General features: G+C 54.4%; 1 protein-coding gene across 4 annotated transcripts in view; it reads left to right on the top strand.

Moving 5' to 3' along the window:
• Pde9a (phosphodiesterase 9A) overlaps positions 1-20,657 on the top strand; it is an 84,800-nt gene that overhangs the window by 33,602 nt on the left and 30,541 nt on the right. The window lies entirely within an intron of this gene.

Genomic DNA, 20,657 nt, shown 5'->3' with positions numbered 1-20,657 from the left:
TCAGGGTGCCTCAGCCAGTCAGCCGTGGTATTTCGTTACAACTCCATTTCCTTTTAGGTTTTTAAATCACTTTTATTTATGTACTAGTGATGCGTAATAAAATGGCCCCATTTAAGTGCATAATTTGATGAGTTTTTAAAACTTTGTATGTCCGTGTCTCCCGTCACCAAAATCAGGCTGCAGAATGTGGACACCACCTGGAAAGGTTCTCTGTGCCCTGCCCCGATCATCTCGGTCGCCACCTGACCTGTGTTTGGATGCCATCGTTAGGTTGGTCTTGGGAGAATCTGCCCTCTTTTGGACTCCGCGTGGTTCTGAGACCCCTCCTGGCTACAGTGTGCACAGACGGTTCTCTTTTTTTGTTGCTGAGTAGTTTCCACGCTGTGGGATGCGCCAAGCGTGTTTTCCCTTCGTTCACGGACGGACGTTCACACTACTTCCTCCTGGGGGCTTTGGGAACAAAGCTGCCCTGGGCACTCCAGGCAAGCCTTCATGGGGCAGTTGGTAAATGCCCATGAGCAGGCTTGCTGGGGTACGTGGAGCGGCGCCCGCTCAGTGAGCACCATCCGCAGGGTCTTTCAAAGTGTGGGGCCACTGCACGTCCTCCCAGTGCTGGGTGTCCCCAGGCTGTTTCTGTTCAGCTGCCTCAGAATTTATTGGCATATGAAGGTTGAAATATGACCTTGTCATCTCTCTCATGTCTGTAAGTTTTAGTGAAATCCTCCCTCATCCGGACAACAGTGCCGTCATTAGTCGCCTGACCTGGGGGACATCCTGAGAAATGTGACATTGGGTGATTCTGTTGTACAAACACCAAAGCAAGCTCATTAAGATGCTGCAGCATGCCGGCCGTGGTGGCTCTCGCCTGTGATCCCGGTGGCTCCTGTGGCTAAGGCAGGAGTTCAAAGCCAACCTCAGCAAAAGCAAGGCACTAAGCAACTCAATTTAGAGACCCTGTCTCTAAATAAAATACAAAATAGGGCTGGGATGGGGCTCAGTGGTCGAGTGCCCCTGGGTTCAATCCCCAGTACCAAAAAAAACAAAAAAAAAAGTGCCGCAGCATCATCAGGCCATGCAAGGCCTTGGGCCACCCTCGTACATGCAGGCCACCTTGACCAAAACACTGCTGTGTGATGCGGGAATGTCATTTGTATCTTCTACCTTTAAAAATTAATCTGTGTAACTAGCTACGATTTTATTGGCTTGTGATTTCCAAGAGCCGGCTTTGGGTTGCATTGGTCGTCTCCATTTCTGTTGTATCGATCCTTCTCTTTCTTATTCACTTCCTTCTACGCTCTCCAGGTATTTTTCCCACTAGCTTCTAAAGGTAGAAGCTCTATTGATTTTAGAACTATGTGATGAGAATGGCGGAAAGCTGAGGATTTCCCTGTGAGCATGATCTCAAAAACGTTCTGGGGTTGCGTTTCTTTTTCAGTTTACCTGTGGTTTCTCCTCTGACCCACTGGTATTTAGAGATGCATTGTTTGAACTTGGGGTACTTGAGTCCTACCCAGGATCTTCCTATCGTGGATGTCCAAGGGAATCCCACTGTGGTCAGCGAATGCACTGCCCTGGTCCCGAGGTCATGCAGCTGTGGCCGGCCCTGGCGGCTCCTCCCTGAGCGCCGGAAGGAAGGCCCGCTCCACGGCTGGGCAGGACGTCCTGCGGGTCTGTGGGCAGGTCGATGGGGGGATCCAGGGCCTCTGGGTCTCTGCTTCCTTGGGGCAGACGGTCCTGCGAGCACCAAGAGCAGAGTCCGGGAATGCCCGACCCAGGCTGTGGAATCCTTTCCCTGTCCCCAGCACCTTCAGTTCTCTGCTCTGGGAGAGGAGAGGTCAGCCTCTGTATTCCAGTGGCCTTGCCCTTTGTCCCCGGTGCTCTCAGGCTGTGTGCTTTGCCACCTGTCCTACGTCTCTGTGTGTAGGTTTGGAGTGACCTCCATGGGCAGCATCTTCCGTTCTGCGTCTCAGCCTTGACCTTGACCTTGACCCCTCTAGACCCTTCACACTCAGTGTAACTTCGGGTATTTGAATCTACTGTCTTGCTGCCCATTTTCTGCTCCGTTCTTTTTCATGCTCTCCCCTTCTCCTGCTCCTCTGTGAGAGTCAGCAGGTGGAATCGAGGCCCCCGCCCCTGGCCTGGAGCTGTTCTCGTGTCCTTCTTCACGTGGACTGCGCTCCCCGGCAGTGAGCACGCCACCAACTCTGCTTCCAGGCGTTTGGGCCTGCGTCCTTTCTTCATGTGGACGCAGGTTTGCATGTGAGCCGTCCTCCTCCTCCTCCTGCACTCTGGGCTCCGTGCCTCGGCCTCCTCGGGACACACGCCCCAGCTCTCGCGGTCTGAGAAGCTTAGGTTTGGAGGTCCTCCCTGCCACACGAGGTTTTGCACCACAGCTTTGTCTTTTGGCTGGCTGGCTTCCTGCAAGAGCGCTGGGGCCAGGGTCTCGACCTCGTGGTGCTTAACATTTTCCCTGTCATTGGCGTCTGGGACTTTATTTGGATGGCTTGCATGTGGCTTTCTCTGTGTTTGCCCCCTGGGGTCACTGAGGAGTCTTGGGGTCAGGGTTTTCATCAAGCGTGTGTTCTGCTCCCTTCCTGCCTTCTCTGCTGGGACCCTCGTCCCCTGAGCAGGGGGCGGCCTGCCTGGCCCCACCTCAGGATGGTGCACCTTGGTTCCAGTCTTTTTTCTGTTTGTTTTAATTTTCTCAGAATTTTTTTTGTTTTGTCTTCAGTCTCACTGAATCCTTCCTCTGGGGCATCTGATCCACTGATAATCTCATCCAGTGAACTTTTCATTCCCAATCTGTGCTCTTCCTGCCCAGGACTTTGGTTGCTACTCGGTGGATTCTGACTTGAGGTCTTCCCTGTTCCTTGTCACACCCTCGGGTCTTTTAGATCTTCCACTGGGGTATAATTCTGTGTTAGTGTCATTGCTGGGCTCGCCCTCTGTCTACCTGAGGCTACTTCCCTGGACTGACTCTTCTCCTGGGAACAGGACATAGTTTTCTGATTCTTGAGAACCCCGTGAGTCCTGGTTGTACTGAAAGCTGGGCTGCCGACCATCTGGATTTTGTTTTCCCCCACTGAAGCCTGTTGGGCCGACAAGAGTTGGGGGACTGCCGTCTATCTGTTGATGCCTTCGAGGCCTGTTTTTGAGCTTTGGGATGGCTCCAGGGGCTGTGCCTCTGTTCCCACTCCAGCTCTTTGGAGCAAAGCCATTTAGGTGCGGTGCAGAAATGCCAGGGGCAGCTCATGTTGTCCTCAAAGGTCATTGTAAGGACTTACGCCCTCTATGAGTGACGCAGGGAGCTATAAGAAGGTTTTGAGCCAAGAAATTACATAACCAGATCTATATGCACTTAACAGACTTGACCTTCACATTATTTATCCACAGCGAGCACGTAGCACCGAAATTACAGTGTATAAGACAGGCCTTCCCCTGGGGAGCAGCAGTGTAGGGCATCTGTGTCCCCGACTCTCAGAGTGCTTGATGTGACCAGGCCACTCTGCGAGGACACCACCCTGCAGCCCCATGCTGCGTCTGTCTGTGGGACGACACGTCTCCCTTTGGCCAGCTGAGTGCTGAGGGGCCAGTTGTCTTTACCTCCCGTCTCGAGGCCCCCATGTGCACCTGTGTGGAGGCAAAAGCCCTCCCAGACTCCCCGTCTCAGGCAGAAGCCCCAGCGTCGCATCTCCTCGCCATGTTTGTTCTCTGGGGTTTTGTTGCCCTTTGGTTTGAACCCAGGGGCACCTACCACTGAGCTCCATCCCAGCCCTGTATTTACTTATCCAGGGGTGCTAGGGACCCAGCCCTTGCCCTTTTACTTTGAGCCAGGGTCTTGCCGACTAGCCCAGGCTGGCCTGGGTCTTGCCATCCTGCTGCCTCGGCTTCCTAGGGGCGGGGATCACTGGCGTGTGCATGTCCTGGTGTGTGCATGTCCTGGCGTGTGCATGTCTGCTGTGCTCCCTAAGGAGAAGGGAGGCAGGCAGCAGAGGGGGCAGCAGAGCGTCCCTGAGGCCTAGGAGGCCTCTCTCTCGGTCCTGTGGGAGGACCATGCCTGGGCTCGCTGGACAGCAGGCTCCGGGGTGCTCTGAGGAAGGGCAGAGTGCTTTCCTGACTGAGCGGAGGAGTCTGAGAAGCATCTGAGTCCACCCCAAGCCCCGAAAGCCTCCACCTGAGGTGGAGCAGGCCCCGGGAGGAGGAAGCCCACCTGGGGATCCGCAGGGCTGCCGGACATGGTGAGGCGAGGAGCACACGGAGAGGGAGCCTGGTGCAGCCTTTCAGCTGGCATGTGGTGCTGGCAGCTGGCAGCTTGGGGGCAGGCGGGAAGAGAGCCAGAACCGCCAGGAGGCAGCAGCCCGAGAGGAGGGCCGGGCTGAGACACCAGACAGGAGTCGCCTGAGAAGGACGCCAGGATCCGTCTGGTCCAGAGCAGAGGGACGGACAGCAAAGCCCAGCAGAATGAAGAAACGAGACAGGCCAGCCCGAGCGGAGGGAGACCAGGGGAGGTGGCAGCAGTGCTCAGATATTTACAAGAAAGAGGGAATTTTGAGTAGCTTTAGGGCAACCTGGTCCAGTGGAAGACGGTGGGCTCTTCAAGGAAAAGGACTTAATGAAGCTGGAGCCCATCGTAAAGAGGACCAGCAGCCTGAGGGCTGAGCACCCCCACGGAGGCTCTGCCAAAGGCCTGGTGGCCATGTGCCTGTGAGTCACCTGTGCCTGCAGCAGCCCCCCCAGGCCCGGGATCCCCAGAGCCCCCGAGAAGTTTGGGGAACACACTGAACTGTAAAGCACAAGGGCTGTGTTGACATCTGAGCGTCATGGTGTCTGCAGAGAAGGAACAGAGGAGACGTCTCTCCCAAACATGCCAAGAGGAGACGAAAAGCAGAAAACTCCTGTGGCATCTCCAGGATTGCACTCTGCAAAGAGCGGGAGGGGGCCGCTCTCCAGGCTTCTGGCCTGGGGCCTCCTTGGGAGTTCCCAGGCCCTCACAGGCTGAGCGGACGCTGAGTGGCCTGTGGGGCAGCATGCGCTGTGGCCTTCGAGAGGCCAGGGGCTGCGTGCATTCCTGCAGGACAGCACAGGACTTTGCTCTCCAGAGATAAGCAGCCCTGGGAGAGCCCATGCTGGCCCTGGATCTGCTGTGTCCCTCGGGCCCAGCTCAGAGCTGGTACCACATTACTCTGCCTGAGAAGCCTCCCAGCCTCCAAAGGCACCCTGCTTCCCCAGCACGGCCAACACCTCCCTCGGGGTCCGCACCCTTTCCTTGCTCACATTCCTGGTCAGACTGACACTCTCAGCTCTGGGTGTCCGGGGCCTCTTCTCTTCCTCTGTGTCCATATTCCAGGCTTTCTTAGGGGACAGAGTAGATGTTCTGTGGACCCCCATGGCCTGGGCTTTCCTGAGACCAGCCAGGAAAGGGCACGTGACGGGTACATTTGGAAAATACCTTTTCCTTTTGGAGCTCATTCTTGGTCATGACCTTCCACCTCCCTTCCATCTGGCCTTGCTTCCCGGAGCTTTGTGCCTTTGCCCAAGGTCCTGGCCACGCAGGCCTGAGTTGGGCCTGAGCAACCCCCTTTGTCCTTGAACCAACCAGCCACATTACAGTGGCAATAAAGAGAGCCCCAGGAGAGGAAGCAGGGTTCTGGTTCTGGACTGGCCTGGCTGCCGAGGCCCAGCTCCACGCGGCCTGCACCAGCCCTCCCTGCAGTCCTGTCCTCAGCAGATCTGCGTTCCCTTCAGCGAGAACCCCGGCTGGCCCTGCAGGGCTGTGCCAGGCAGAGATGCCCAGTGCTTGGCTGTTTTGCCACTAGGTTTTCAGGAATCAGTTAAGAGGAGAGCAGTTCAGGAGCAGGCCTTTTAAGAGAAAAGGAGAGGCCAGCGCTGAGCCAGGCCCACCGCAGGCCAAGGGGCCACAGCAGCCCCGGGTCTCCAGCCGAGAACAAACGTGAGGACCTTCGTAAACACGACCCTTCTGTCTGCCAAAGGCTTCTTCTAGAGAAATGTCCTTTTACAGCAGCAAACACTCGCTGTCCCAGCTGCTCGGGAAGCTGAGGCAGAGACCCCTGAGTCCATGCGCTGGGGGCAGCCTGGGCAGCAGTGATACCTTGTCTAAAACATGAAATAAAATTAGGAAAAATATCCCGCTTGCCTTGTCCTGGAAGATAATCCTGTGGCTAGACTACTTTTCCCTTTTGTGAATGAAATAAAATTCACAGAAACTACAAAACCACAGGGCACACTTCTATGCATCTTTTTACAGCAGGGCTCCTGATTCTTTTGAAAGCCTTTGAATCATCATTTTTATTTGACTGAAGCAGTTCAAACTCAAATAGGGGTGTTTTCAAATTGTAAAAGGTGGGATTACAGCTGCGACCTGTCGCCGTGTGCCTGCTGCTTGCCCTCAGCCTGCCCAGGGCTCTCGGGACAGATGCCTGTCACAGAAACAATCGCTGGCTGATTAACCGCCAGGACCTCAGCCCCTGCAGGAGGGGTCCACCCTGCCTGAAGCCCCTGAGCACCAGGCAGGCGATGCCAGCCCCGCAGTGTCCACTGTCTCACTGCGCCAAGGCCCCGCTCCTGCACTTGACCTCGCAGTGTCCACTGTCTCACTGCGCCAAGGCCCCGCTCCTGCACTTGACCCCGCAGTGTCCACTGTCTCACTGCGCCAAGGCCCCGCTCCTGCACTTGACCCCGCAGTGTCCACTGTCTCACTGCGCCAAGGCCCCGCTCCTGCACTTGACCCCGCAGTGTCCACTGTCTCACTGCGCCAAGGCCCCGCTCCTGTACTTGACCTTGCAGTGTCCACTGTCTCACTGCGCCAAGGCCCCGCTCCTGCACTTGACCGGATGTGCCTGCTGGATGACAAGGCGTGCTCCGCTTTCGAAAGCCACAGAGCTCGCCATGCCTCTGTGTTTCTCGGGAAGGCTAGTGAACTAACGGTGCTCTCGGGGAGCTGTAGCTGTCAGCCATTGAGTCACGCCCTACCTGGGGACAGACCCTTCAGCTTCAGAGCCAGACACAGGCCTGTGGTGGGACGTGGGCTCTGTTTGTCCTCCATTTCCGTGACTGCCATCGACTCAGGACGGGGCCTCTTGTCACAACACCCTGCCCAGCCACCCGTCTCCAGACCCTGCATCTGGCCCAGTCAGTGAGGACACGCCATGGAGCCCCCGAGGGCAGGGCAGGTGACCCCCAGACTCACATGTTCTGTTGACACTGCTTCCAAAGGACAATGAAAGGCAAGCCACCAAGACACATCAAGATGCAGATGCCGACAGAGTACACGCCAGTGCTCCCGTAAGTCACAGGTGACGGGCAGCCGGGGTGGGGGGTGGGACGACAGCTGGCAGGCTCCACATTGGACACTGCTCAGAATTCCAGCAGGGCCGGGCAGCCTGCCCCCAGCCACACACCTGTGCCTCTTCCTCAGGGAGAGGGCTCCCGCTGCTCTGCAGATGCCCGGATTTTAAGGTGGTCAAGACCCGGCAAAGCTATGCCAGGGGACCCATCTGATCTTACTGTGTGTGCTGCTGGCACCATTGGGCAGCGAGACTCACCCAGGCCTGCTCCCAACGGTTCAGGAAACAGACCTGGCTGTGGATGCCCAAAGGGAGGCTCAGGACCTCTGGGGCTCAAAACACTGTATGTGAAGGGGTCTGGGGGGAGCGATGGAAGGCCAGAGCTGCCCCGTCTGGGCATTCGGCCAGGAGGGCCCCACAGGCTCTCTGAGAGTAGAACACACTGAGCTTTGAAGACTTAGCATAAAAAAAGGGTGGAGATACGCCATGATTGTTGACTCTGGTTTTTTATCTCTTAGACATGATCTGCATAACAGAGAAGCCACCTTTGTACGTACTCAGTAGTTTTTAGTATATTCACTTTCTTCCATCACCTCTAAAAGAAGGCCTCCACCCATTAACAGCGATGCCCGTCACCTTCGCCCCAGTTCCCCCGCCCCCACTGCCGTCTCTGGATTTCCTCTTCTGCACATTCCGTCCAGCACAAGCTGCAAGCTGGGCCCTCTGTGGCAGCTCCTCCCACGCCTGGTGTTTTCAAGGCTCATCGAGTAGCGCCTGCAGCGTCTTCCCTTCCCGTTTATGGCTGACGGATGCTTCATAGCGGCTGTGTCACTTGGTCCTCGTCACTCTTCAGCTGATGGGCATTTGGGCTGTTTCCACGGGGAGCCATTGTGAACGACGCTGCTGTGGGGGACATTAGTGTGCAGATCTTTGTGCGAACCGTACACGCTGAAAATGAAATGTTTTGAGATGTATTGGGTTAAGTAAGATATCAATTTTTTTCAAGTCCAGCCACAGAGAAGGGAAGGGCTGGAGGCTCACAGCTGGCATTCAAGATGCTGTTGATCCCATCCTGAGGTCCCTGAGCTTGGGGAGACAGTCCCCATATCCCCCTGTGGCTCCCTCCTCCACCCGAGTCCCCTGCTGAGGACTTCCTCAGGACAAACCAGAAGTCTGGGCAGTTACTGCCCCTACACAGATGTCCCCAGGGGGAGGAGCTGATGGACAAACACTTGGTCTCCCATCCCGAGGGGTACGGTTCTCTGATGTCATCTGTGCAGGTGCTCAGAGGAACCCTGGAGCGTTCACTGCCTGTCACCTGTGCGTTCACTGCCTCCTGAGTCTCTTCCCTCCTTGTCCCAGTGCCCACCCCTCCCAGGGCTTCCTGGGGGTGCCTCCAGATACACTCACTTCCCAGCTGCCTGTCTCCAGGTCGGCTTTTGAGGAAGCCAAAGTAGAGCTTAGACTTGGAAAGGGGATGGAAGAGCAAAGGGTGCCCCCAGAGGCTCGTTCATTCATCAGCTGGATGGAACAGCCTCGGGAAAGCTACTTCTCTGCTCGGAGCTTCCATCTCCCTTGTAAAATAGGAATCATAATACACTCACTGTGTGTTCTTAAGAGGACAAATGAAGTAATTTATGCAAAATGCTTAGCAAGGGCCTGCCACTTGGTAAGTGCTAATAAATGGTGGCTATCATTTCAGGTGACCCAGGGGGCATTATTGAATGGCTAAAATTATGTCTCTCTGGAATTGCAGGATTTTAATAGGGAGGAGCTTGCTAGGGTCTCAACCAACACATGCAGTGTGGGCTGTTTTTCGCTTGAAAGTCAAGTTAAGGCTTGGATTTGAGCACAGATGTGTTGTTTATGAGAAATAATAATGTTTCTTAATAATGTTTTCTATATTTAGACCAATGTCGTTCCAAAGCTTTGAAGCCTGGAAGCTTCATAAGCATATACTTAGTCATCCATGCTTGCATTATTTTTAAAACAAATGGGGTGCAGTGTACACAATGAAAACAGCCATTTTTGGAATTGTGTGTTTTCACTTCCCTTAGGGTGGTCTAGCCAGCAAAGACGGCACTCTCAGCACACTGCTGCCAAGATGTGGGTGGCACCCAGCAGCCAGGGTTCCTGGAATTGGTGTCTCAGTCTGGTGACAACGATGACATCCAAACTTCAAGCCACCCATAGTCCAGCTGTTCTCTCTGCCCCTGGTCATTCTTGAGGTCCAGGTGGGATGCCCACACGTGCATCCTGTCCAGCTGAAGTGACATGCCCAGGTCCCAGGGTGATGCACGTAGCCACCACCCCAGTCAAGACAGCACAACGCATCACCCTAGAAAGCTTCCCCGAACCTCCCCAAGTCAGTCCACATCACCCCAGACTCCTCCCTCCTGGCCTGTCACCACAGGTGGTTCTGATGCTCTTGAACTTGCAGACGTGGAACCCTCCCATGGGTGCACTCTGGTGTTGGGGTCTGGAGTCTTTGCCTAGCATCATGGTGTTAATTCATCCATTCGAATTGCTCATTCTCGTGTGGATGGACCTTCCAGTCATGTCCATTTGGGTTCTCCTGCCAGACTCACTTTACAAGCCTCACTGTGGACGCCCTTGATCTTGGGTGCTACCTAGGAGTGAGACTGCGGGTGCATAGGGCAAGGATGTGTCCAACCTCATAAGAAACTGCCAGACTGTTTCCCAAATGGCTGTACCACTTCGTGTCCCACCAGCAGTACCTGAGTGAGGGTGCTGTTCTGCAACCCTCAACACAGGATATCTCGGTTTTTTAATTTAAAACTTCCAGTAGGGGGCTGGGCTGTAGCTCAGAGGGAGCACTTGCCTAGCATGTGTGAGGCACTGGGTTCAACTCTCAGCACCACATATAAATAAATAGATAAAGTCCTATCGATGACTAATATATATATTAGCTGGGGACAGTTTGACACATGCCTGTAATCCCAGTGGCTCTGAAGGCTGAGGCAGGAGGATCGCGAGTTCAAATCCAGCCTCAGCAACGGTGAGGTGCTAAGCAACTCAGTGAGAGCCTCTCTCTAAATAAAATACAAAATAGGGCTGGGGATGTGGCTTAGTAGTCAAGCGCCCCTGAGTTCAATCCCCCATACCAAAAAAAAAAAAAAAAAAAAGCAACAATCTTTCAGTAGGTGCAAGATTAATACCTTGTTGCATTTTAATTTGCTTTCCCCAAATGACTTAATGATTTTGAGCATGATTTTTTAGGGTTATTGGCCATTCAGAGGTCTTATTTGTGAAGTGTCTGTTGTAAATACTTGGTTCCTTTTTTGTAACACTTTTCATCACTGGTTTGTGGAAGCTCTGGTTATGATTCGTTTGTCAGACATACATAAATAGCACCTATTTTTCCTAGTTTCTGACTTGCCTTTTCCGTGTTCTTAATGAGGTCACTGGATAAGCAGAGGATTTTAATTGGTTGACGTCTAACATGTTTTTCTTTTATGCTTAGAAGATGCAACTTCTCTCAAACCACTTTTTCTACCCCAAGCACATTTTTAGAAGACTTAGAGTTATAGGCTGTTGTATTTTAATCCGTGATCACTTCAAGTCACTTGAGTGTGTTGTGAATAGGGGTCTCATTCCTTCTCCCCCGGGTATATCCGGTGTTAACACACCACTTGCTAAGAGATTTCCCTGTCCTGTTGAATACCTCCGGCACCTTTGTGAAAACTGGTGGTCTCTCCTGGGTGGGTCTCTTTGGGGACCCTGTGTCCCGTCTCCTCCATTCACCAGTTCCACGTTGGCTCCATCTCTGGGCTGCTGTAAGTCTAGTACATTTGTCTCTCTTTTCTGTTGCTTTTGGTTAAATGGACCCTTTTCTGTTCACTCTGAAGTCAGAACACTCTCATCGACTTCTGGGGGAGTGAGGGTGCTCTGTGGCTTTGCCACCCATGACCTGCAACGTGCCTGGGTTTGGGGTGACAGCATCCTAGAGACCCCCAGTTCATGAGCACAGTGCCACCTCCCTCGTCTGGTCTTATTTCGCTTCTCCCAGCTTTCTGATTTTAGGATAGTTGTCTTGTATATCCTTCATTAAAGTTATTCCCAAGAATTATCTGCTTTCTGGTTTTATTGTAGATGGGATCTTGTCAATTTTCCACTATTGCTGCCAGATTATGAAAGTAGAATAGACGTGCATATTCACATAGTCTTGTGATCTTTGCCTGATTCCTGTGAGCTCTAGTGGTGTTCTAGAGACTCCTGGGTTTCCCATGGAGACAACCTTATCTTCTGGAAACAACGGCAGTTGTCACCCTTGCATTCCAATCTTCGTGGCGTGTGTTTCTTGTTGACTGTGGCTCCTGCCCAGACGCCAGTGACTCGGGGCCGTGAGAGCAGACACCTGCCTGCTGCCTTCCTGGGGCTGCACTTGTCCTCCACCCTGACGGACGGCGTTGGCCTCCGGTCCTCTCGCCAACTGGGAGTGTTCCTCGACTCCGGTTCTCTGCACGTGTTCAGATGCTGAGGACGTGTCCTTCCGCCCTGGTTGGCTAGTGGTCTTTGTCATTGCAGGTGTTGGACTCTGTTGTACGTTCTTTCTGCGTCCACTGGGATGGTCACTGGTTTTCTCCTTCATTCTATTGATGCAGTGAGTTGATCATATGGTTTGATTTTCAGATATTAAAACTCTCTACTTTCCCGGGGTACACACACCTGTATTTCCAGGAACTCCCCCAGGGAAACCCTGGGGGGGGGGTGCAACCCTCTTCCCCGGGGAGCTGGCTGTCTGGTCCACGCTTGCTTGCCCTGCCTGCCTCATCTCTTGGGGATTTGGCCATGTCTGTGTTTAAGGGGGTATGGGTTTGTAACCCTATTTTTCTGCCCCATTTCGATATTGGAGATATGGGGCCTCATAAGACGCTGGGGGTGGTGTCCTTCTCGACTTCCTAAAAGAGCTCACGTAATCCTGGTACTGCTTCTCCCGCGTCCCTTGGCAGGTCGTCAGGGCTACTGTGTCCTTAGGCGTTTTTGTCCCCCTCAGGTGTCACCTCTTGGCTGTGCCTGGGCTCTCCTGTGTGTTGATGAGCAGTTTTCCGTATTCCATTCCCGTCCTTGGGTTGGCGTTCTGGCCACACCTTCTAGCTCTGATTTTAGTTGCTCGTTCCAGCACTAAAATTCATATCCGTGAATTTATTTAAATTGATAGACTTCATTTTTTAGATTTACAGTGAAAGTTCAGGGCGTTCCCACAGTTTGCCTCCCCACAGGGGACTCAGTGCCGGCCACCGGTATCTGCAGTTGAGTGACATAGGTCACAGTCACTGGGCAGCAATGATACCCTGGCCCACAGAGTCCACAGTCCACGAAGGGCTCACATCGTATGTCCTCTGGGCTTGGGCAAGTGCCCAGCACCACGTGTCCTTCGCAGCATCAGAGAGAGAGCCGTGCTGCCGGGAACTGCCCCGTGCTGCCGGGAACTGACCCCTGCTGCCCTGTGCCTCCTTCCTCCCGGCCTCCCTGCTGCCTCCAAGTGCAGCCTTCTCCAGATCATCACGCAGTCGGAACCACACGGGATGCAGCCTTTGGTGGGCTTTCCCCCTTCCTGCTGTGCGCTTAAGGACTTTCTAGGCTTTTTTGTGGCTTTTTGGTGTCAAGTAGCGTCCCACCGTCTGTGTGTGTCACAGGTTGTCTGGTCACCTAGTGCAGGGCGTCTCGGTGCTCCCAGGTTTTGTCCCTTAAGAATCAAGCCTCTGTTCACATCTGTGTGACCTGTTTTCAGCTCCCTGAACCCCAGCGGGCATCACTGCTGGAGCCTGTGGCCAGGGCAGGGCGTCTGGCTTCATAGGACGCTGCCAGACTGACTTCCAAAGGGGCCGCCGGGCGCTGGCTCCCACACAAGGAGCCAGAGTCCCGGAGGCTGCACACGGACCCCCCGATGTGCCTCAGTGGTCTGGATTTTGGCCGTGGTAAAATCGCCTGTTGTTTCCATTTGCGGTTCCCTGATGGCATTTGCCGCCTCTGGATTCTCTTCGTTGGCAGTGTCTGTTCAGACCGTCGCCCACTTGAGTTGGTGTCTGTTTGGAGTTAAAGTTGTGCCATCTCATATAATACGGACATGGCAGTGGGGGTCCCGCCGCCCTCTCCCCCCAGTCGCTGACCCCATAGTCTGAGTCCACCCACACCTAAGCCCTGGAGGACGGTATCACAAGTCTGCTTTAGTCTTTTGAATAAGTTATGGAAAGAGATACTTTTTAACCCTTCCCTGCCAGCTCGCCATTTCCGGTGCTTTATTTCTTCCTGTCCGTCTGGCTCCCAGGCCCCCCAGCGTCGCCTGTTCCTTTTCTCTCCGCATTTCTCAAGGATCTGCTGTGACGGGCCCGCAGCGTCGGCTCTGCCTTGCTCTGCAGGACTGCTTCCCGGTGTCTGGTTTCCTGATGTGTGCAGTCGGTGCCTTTCTTGGCCTCCTTGCCCTGGGGAGCGGGCAGCTGTCCCTGTCCCTGTTCCCGTCAGGGCGTGTCTCTTCCCACGGGTCTGCCTTCTCCCACTTACCCCAGGGCCCCAGCTGGTCAGCTGTGCTGTCCTGCACCTGGTCCCTCTCCCTTCCCCTCTGGGTGTTCGCCGAGTGGCCGAGGTCTACAAATCTGTGTTTTCCCAAACTTGTGAATTTCCAGGCTTGTTTATTTGACCTGTCCGGCACCCTTCCCTCCGCCCTTTCCCTCTGTGGCTCTACCACAGGCACTTAGAAGCCTGCTGTCACCACTCTGTCACTGTGGCTCTGGTTTTGTGGGGGTTTTCTTTTGTTTTTATTAATTTTTTTCCTCTCTGCTCTTCGGATTTGGCGATTTCCGCTGCTCTGTCCTCTACTTCCCCGATTCTTCTGACTCCAAACTGCTGTCAGCACATCTGTGGGTTTTTCATTTCAGATATTCTGTTTTAAAATCCTAAAACATTTTGCCGGATTCTTATTCATAGGTTTCTCTCGGTAACGTCATCTGTTTAGTTTATTACATCTTCTGTCTGGGTCTGTGGACACATTTATAACTGCTGCATTAAACTCTCTGCCTGCTAATTTCAACCTCGGGGTCGTCTGGAGTTTCTGTCGGGTGACTTTCTGGTGACCGTGGGTCACGTTTTCCATTTCTTTGCGTGTCTGTTGTGTTGTACACCAACATTATGAGTAGCCCTGGAGAGACGAGGTTTTGCCCTCTTTCTCTGAAGGATGTGGGTTTTGTTCTAGACTCATTATTTTTGACTGCTCATCCTGAGCTTGTGGGGGCTGGTCTCATCCTCTTTGGGGGAGATCTCTAAAATGACACTTCTGGGGTTCCACCGGTTGAGCCCCTCTAACAGGACTGCACTAACTGTGATTTTTGTCACCATACAGTGGCAGCAGCTGAAATCTCTGAGCTCCCTGCTCCTGGGCAGCTCAGGGTTTGGCCCTCCCAGCTTCCTCCTTTGGAGATTCCCCTTTCGGACAACCTACAACTCCCCTCCGACTCCTCAGCCCACCAGCCTGTGGCTTCCTGCTTGAGTTCCACAGCTGACAGGCTGCCCTAGGCCGCCGCGCCAGGCTTCACCTACGCACGAGTGTGCGCTTAGTGGGTGGCCGGCTGCCTCCGTCATTGTTATGACAATGATCAGTGGTTACTTCTTAGAATTTCTCATGCTGTAGATGTCACAACCGTGTGCAGCCTGTTCAGGGGCACAGGTGTCCAGTGGCCTCTGGTTTGCACCACAGACTCCGTCCTTCGTACGTTTTGGCAAACGGCCTGTCATTTGCACAGCGATCGATTCATTTATTGGGTTGGTTATCCCGACAGAATGCTTCCTGAACTAGACCTGGAGGGTCATCTGACAGGAGGTCAAAGCCCCAGACGCAGGAGGTGAGCTGAGTTGATTCCTTTGGCCTCACAGCAATTAAACTTTCCCACAGTGTGACAGCTGACAGTGGCACACGAGTCCCACCTGCATGGATGGCCGGCTGCTGGTCACCAAAGTCAGAGTCCTCTGGGAAAGGCTCCAGGGCACGTTAGACCCACATCTTCTGCCCCAGAAGGTCATCGCACTGTGGGCCACAGAGAAAGGTGCCCTGCGTCCCCTGAAGAGGAGGATGGTGCACAGATAGCGCCCTGGCCCAGCTCTGTAGCCCAGAGGGGAGCAGAACAGTTGTGACTTGGCCTTCTCTGAATGTCCCGCAGCCACTGCAGGACGAGGACGTCTAACTGAATCAGCACACACAGACCACCTAGAACGGCCATTGGTACAGGGGCTGGGCCGAGAGCTCGGGCTGCAGTGGGTAAGTCAGTGATGGGGCATGCGTGCTGGCTCTGCCCAGCCCCTGAGCTGCCTGGGACTGCCCCTCAGGAGTGGAGGGGCTTGGAGAAACTGCCCCCACCCAGCCTGAAATCAGACGAGGCTGTGCAGAACCCGAAAGTCCCCTCTCCAAGAACACAAGGAGACACTGGCCCAGCACTGCCCCGAGGCCAGGGAGTCTGAACAGCAGGCAGCTGCAGGTGAATCTCACGGGAACCTCACGGAGGGGCGTCCGGGGCCGAGGGGCCTTCTGCCTGCCTCCTTGTCTCTGTGTGGCTGCAATATGGACCATCTGAGGTCATCCTTGGGCTGCTGACCAACCTGGTGACTTCTCAGCAGGACAGACCGGACGGAGGCCTGTGCCTTTAAGAAGCAGGCAAGGTCACTGTTGATCATATAAGTTTATTGTGCTCCCGGGCTGTAAAGGAAGCGTCCTCCTCCTGCTCTGAATATCCATTTTATGACATCCATAAACAGTGAGCTGCCCATGACTGTCCCCGCACTCGAACGTCCTCGCCCCGCTGGCTCGAGGGCGCTGCAGGGCCCGGGAGAGAGCAGTCGTGGATGGGAGGTGAGTCCAGCCCCTCTTGGCTCCCAGGAAGAGGGTGACACCCCCAGCCCCACCCACAGGAGGCCACCAGCCATCCTCGGTAGTGCCCTGGTTCTTGGGCTGGCAAGAGCAGAAATAGGTGACCTCTCTGCAGGGACTCTGAAGAGCTAGTCTCTTTGGGGCCAGGTACATGGGGGTTTTCCCCTAATGCAAAAATAATCGTAGGACACCCTTTCTAAAGGGGCCGTGGGTTTTCTGCGTTGCTCCTGTCTTTTCGCCGCTGTGGGAAGCGTGTTGAGCTTGGATCACGGGGGGAATGTCGGTGTCCACTCTGGTGCTTCAGGTGGAGACAGCGGGTGAAGCCTGGTGCTTTGTGTCATCTCCGCAGGGTGTGGACTTGAGCCCAGTGGGTCAGGCCACGGTCGCCAGCCGCCTGAAGACGGGCATGAGCGTGCAGGGCGCCGGGCAGCAGCCCCAGGCCATGGAGTGCTGTTCTTGCCCTGCTGCGGGGCCAAAGGCTCGCATGTGCGTGCCCACGCTGGCACCCCCGGGTCTCCAGCCCTCAGGCCCAGGCTGGGGTCAGTGCATCCCCAGAGCCGGGTTTGTTTTCGCTTGTCCAGGGCAGGAGGTGAATGTCCACACAGCTTGGCGAGCAGAGCACAGAACAACTGAGGTGGCTGTCCCTGTCCTCAGTGGCACAGGACAGAAAGGTGAGCCACCGTCAGCTGGCCGGCCCACCAGGGAGCACCTCCGGCCACGGTCTCTGGTGGGAAGGGCAGGCTTTCCCGTTGATCCCTCAGAGCAGACCCGTGGGTCATTCTGCGCTGGGCAGACTCAGGATGGTAAACAATTCCTGGAAGAAGTGGGTGAGGCAGGGCAGGTTCCTTGAAATCCAGGAGGCCAAGGCGGAGTCAGACACTCCGTGGGCATTGCAGGGGGCAGGGCAGACTCTGCCGGTCACACCACTGGGGAAGCACCGTGGGCAGAGTGCCCTTCCCGCTGCCCCCACAGGCTGAATCCTGTCCAGGAACCTCAGCTGACAGCCCCAAGAGACCCCTCCTCAGAGTGGCCAGGGACTCAGTTGGCTCCACCTGCCTTGGTCCTTTTCTGTGCCCAGGTGCTGGGCTGAGTGGCAGCGTCCTCAAGCCAGGACCCCAACTCGCCACCCCCAAGGTTGCCCTGAACTAACTCAGCTCTCCTGTAGCACGGGGAGCCCTGCTGCCACTGCCCTCCCAGTGCGCACTCCTCACAGGAGGGGACAGGTGGCTAAGACACAAGCAGAAGGGAGTCCAGACTCGTGAGGCTGTGCACGAGCCTCCCTCAGCCTGTGCCGTGACGGACTGTCTGGAAGGTCACATCTCACCCTTGTTACAGTCACTGGTGCCTAGCGGTCCATCCTGGAAGTCCACAGGACACCCCGACTCCAGGCCACTTTCAGACTGTACGCTGCCTGATCTCCTGGGATGGTTTCCTTTGGAAGCATGAGTCACCACGAGCGTCAGCTTGCTCTTCCTTGGTGTTTATCTGCCTGACCAGGGCCAGTTAAGGCTGACTCCCTGACCCCAGGCTCTTTTTTCTTCTCTCCCCATTTACTTAAAATCCTTGAGATTGAGAGGAACTCCAAAGACCAGTCTTTCCCAGCTGCGAATTACCAAAATCTCTGGCTTTTGCTGATTATTCTGAAACCTGCTAAGAAATTCTCAAAGCCAAGTCACTTGAATATGCTTTGATTTAAAAAAAAAAAAAGAAAGAAAAAAATCAGTACACATCATGCAGCATTTAGGAAACAGCACTAGGCATCATACACAATAGCAAATTTTGCTGGCAGGGTGTAGTTTTGCCAAGAAGGTGGCAAATGACTAACAATTGCAATTGAAACCTGCTGCCCCCATCTTCAGGGGTTTCAGGCTCCTGAGGGTTCCCAGGTGCTGGAGAGGGAAAGAGCACTTTCAGGACATTGCCGGCAGGATCTGGGCCTCTCAGCCCCTCACCCCCATCATCCCAAGGACCACAGCACACCAGGGTGGGTGGCACAAGCAAGAGGGGATGTGGTGGAGAACTGTGACTGTCAGCAAGCCTTAGAGAGATGGCCGTCAGGACGCCACGGCGGGGAAGGTCACGTTGCTTCCCGTGGGCCAGGGCCTGTCCTGAGCACTTCACACACATCCAGCCACAGCTCATTTGTAAGTTCTGAAATCCACCGGGAGGAAATAGTGGCCACTGCAGGAATTCCAGCGACTGGGGGAGGGAGGCACCCACTTCCGGACCAGGCTCTGTTTATGGATGTGTGGGTGGTTGGTCTTTGTGCACACCAGCATTTTCCCCCTCCTTTCTCCTGGAAAAAGATGCAGATTTTGCAGTCTGGAAAGAGACAGCCCAGGGAGCTCGTTGTGCGGAGCTGCGGTGGCCTCTGGGGGGTGTTCCCACTGGCTTTATTTCTGGGCCCTTGCAGAGAACCAGAACATTAACACTTCCCCCAGCGCTGAGCTGGGGAGGAAGGCACCAGATGAAGGGCACGATGCATGACGGCACTTGAGATGGAAGTTGAAATCGGGCATCAGAATGATGGAACACGGAAGGGTCCCACCTCCAGAGTCCTAGGGGAAGTCCCTTCTGTTCTGAGGACTTGTTTGGAGGTAGTTGCAGGTTTGCATGCGGCCAGGAGAACAAACACGTGGCTAGTGCTTTCTTTCTTGGAAGGCTGTTTATTATTCACCTAGCCCATCCGTCTTTGCCCAGTTTCCTCTGGGGTAACATCGGGCACAGCTGTGGCCCGGTGACACCAACTCTGGACACTGACAGTTCTGACATAGATGGCTCCCTCCTCTCAGGACCCCTCCTGCTGCGCGCTGAGGCCACACCACTTCCTTTCTATGCCCCACCTGCTCCTTAACCCCGGCAGCCACTGATCACGGATCCTGATTGTGTCATTCCAAGAATGCCCTGTGAGTACAGTCCTGCAGGGGATCCCTGGGGACAGGCTGGGTCCCCCACCATGATCCTCACGGGCATGCCGGCCGCTGTTTCTGTATTGATGATCCACTTCTTTTTGTGGCTGAGCCGTGTTCTATGGGTGGACCATAGTTCACTTAGCCTTTCACCCTTGAAGAGTCTCTGGCTTCTGTCCAGTCGGGGCTATTACAAATCAAGCTGCTGGGAACGTGGTGTCCAGGTGTTAATGTGAACATAAATTTTTATCTCTGCAACCGCAGGAGTGAATTGTGAGGTCATACATAGGGTGGTTGCCTGCTTGGCTTTTTAAGAAGCTACCCAACTTTTCTGGGGCAGCCGCACCACGCTCCTGCCCAGCAGCAGAGCATGAGTGGCCCCCCCGCCCCTGGGTCTTCCTTGCCACGGGGGCCGGTGCTGGTTTTGTCTTAGCATTTTGATGAGTGTGCCGGGGCAGCGTGCTGCAGGTGCAGTGTGCGTTTCCTCGTGGCGACGGACGCTCGGCATCTTCTCACGCTCCTGTCTTCCATGGGTCTGCACCGACAAGCTCGCCGCCTCTTGCCCGTTTGCAGATGGAGTTGTTTTGAGTTTGACAGTGGACGTGCTTCTGTAGTCAGGCCTTCTTGTCGGGTGTGTGGGTGTTAGCAACCTTTCACCATCTGACAAACACCTGGAAACAGCTGAAGGAGGAAAGGTTGGCTTTGGTTCGTGGTTTCAGGGTCTGTGGTTGGCTGCCTCCGTTGGTGCCTGGGGCACCTCATCATGGCGGAAGGAGGGCGGGTGGAGGGCAGAGCCACTCACTCCGTGGTGCTGGGAGCAGCTCTCATTCAGCTACGGATCTTCCGGAGCTAATGAATGAGGCCGAGCCTTCAGGAGCCACTCACTCCAAACCCTGCTTCACTGGGGACCAAGGCTTCGACCTGTCTTGGGGGGTCACTTCACATCCAAACCGTAACAGGTGGTTTGAAATGTTTCCTTCCATATCCATAGCAGACTGTAGCTTGCCTTTTCATCCTCTTAACCACCTGTCTCAGAATGAAAATGGGTGTTCTGATGAAGTCCAGTTTATCAACGTTTCCTTTTACGGCTGGTGCTTTTGGTATCACACCTAGGAACCTGCCTCTCGCAATATTCTAAAGATTTTCTCCTGTTCATGTCCCTGAATGTTTTATCATGGTTTTCTGTTTTGCAGCCCTGGTCCATTGCACTGATTTTTATGTAAAACTGTGAAGTTTCTGCCTGCGGATGTCTGTTCCTCCAGCCCCTTTGGTTTGGACGGCTGTCCCTCCTTCCTGGGAGTGCCTGTCACCTTACTAACCAGTCAGTCCTGTGTGATGCCATTCAGGGCTCTCTGCTGTCTTCTGTTCTCCTTGTGTCTGTCCGTCCGCCTCCTTCCTCCACTACTGCACAGTCTTGACCACTTTACCTTAAAGAAGTCTTGAAATCAAATGGACCGATGCCCCCACTTTATCTTCTCTTTCACAGTCGTTCCAGTTCTTCTGTCTTTCTACGTAAATGTTGGAATAATCTTGTCTATTTCTGCAAAAAGAATCTTGCCAAGATCT

The sequence above is a fragment of the Marmota flaviventris genome, chromosome 8 (assembly GCF_047511675.1).
Source record: "Marmota flaviventris isolate mMarFla1 chromosome 8, mMarFla1.hap1, whole genome shotgun sequence".
NCBI classification, from domain to species: Eukaryota; Metazoa; Chordata; class Mammalia; order Rodentia; family Sciuridae; genus Marmota; species Marmota flaviventris.
Note: the sequence above shows the minus strand (reverse complement) of the source record. Positions and strands in the feature narration are given on the sequence as shown.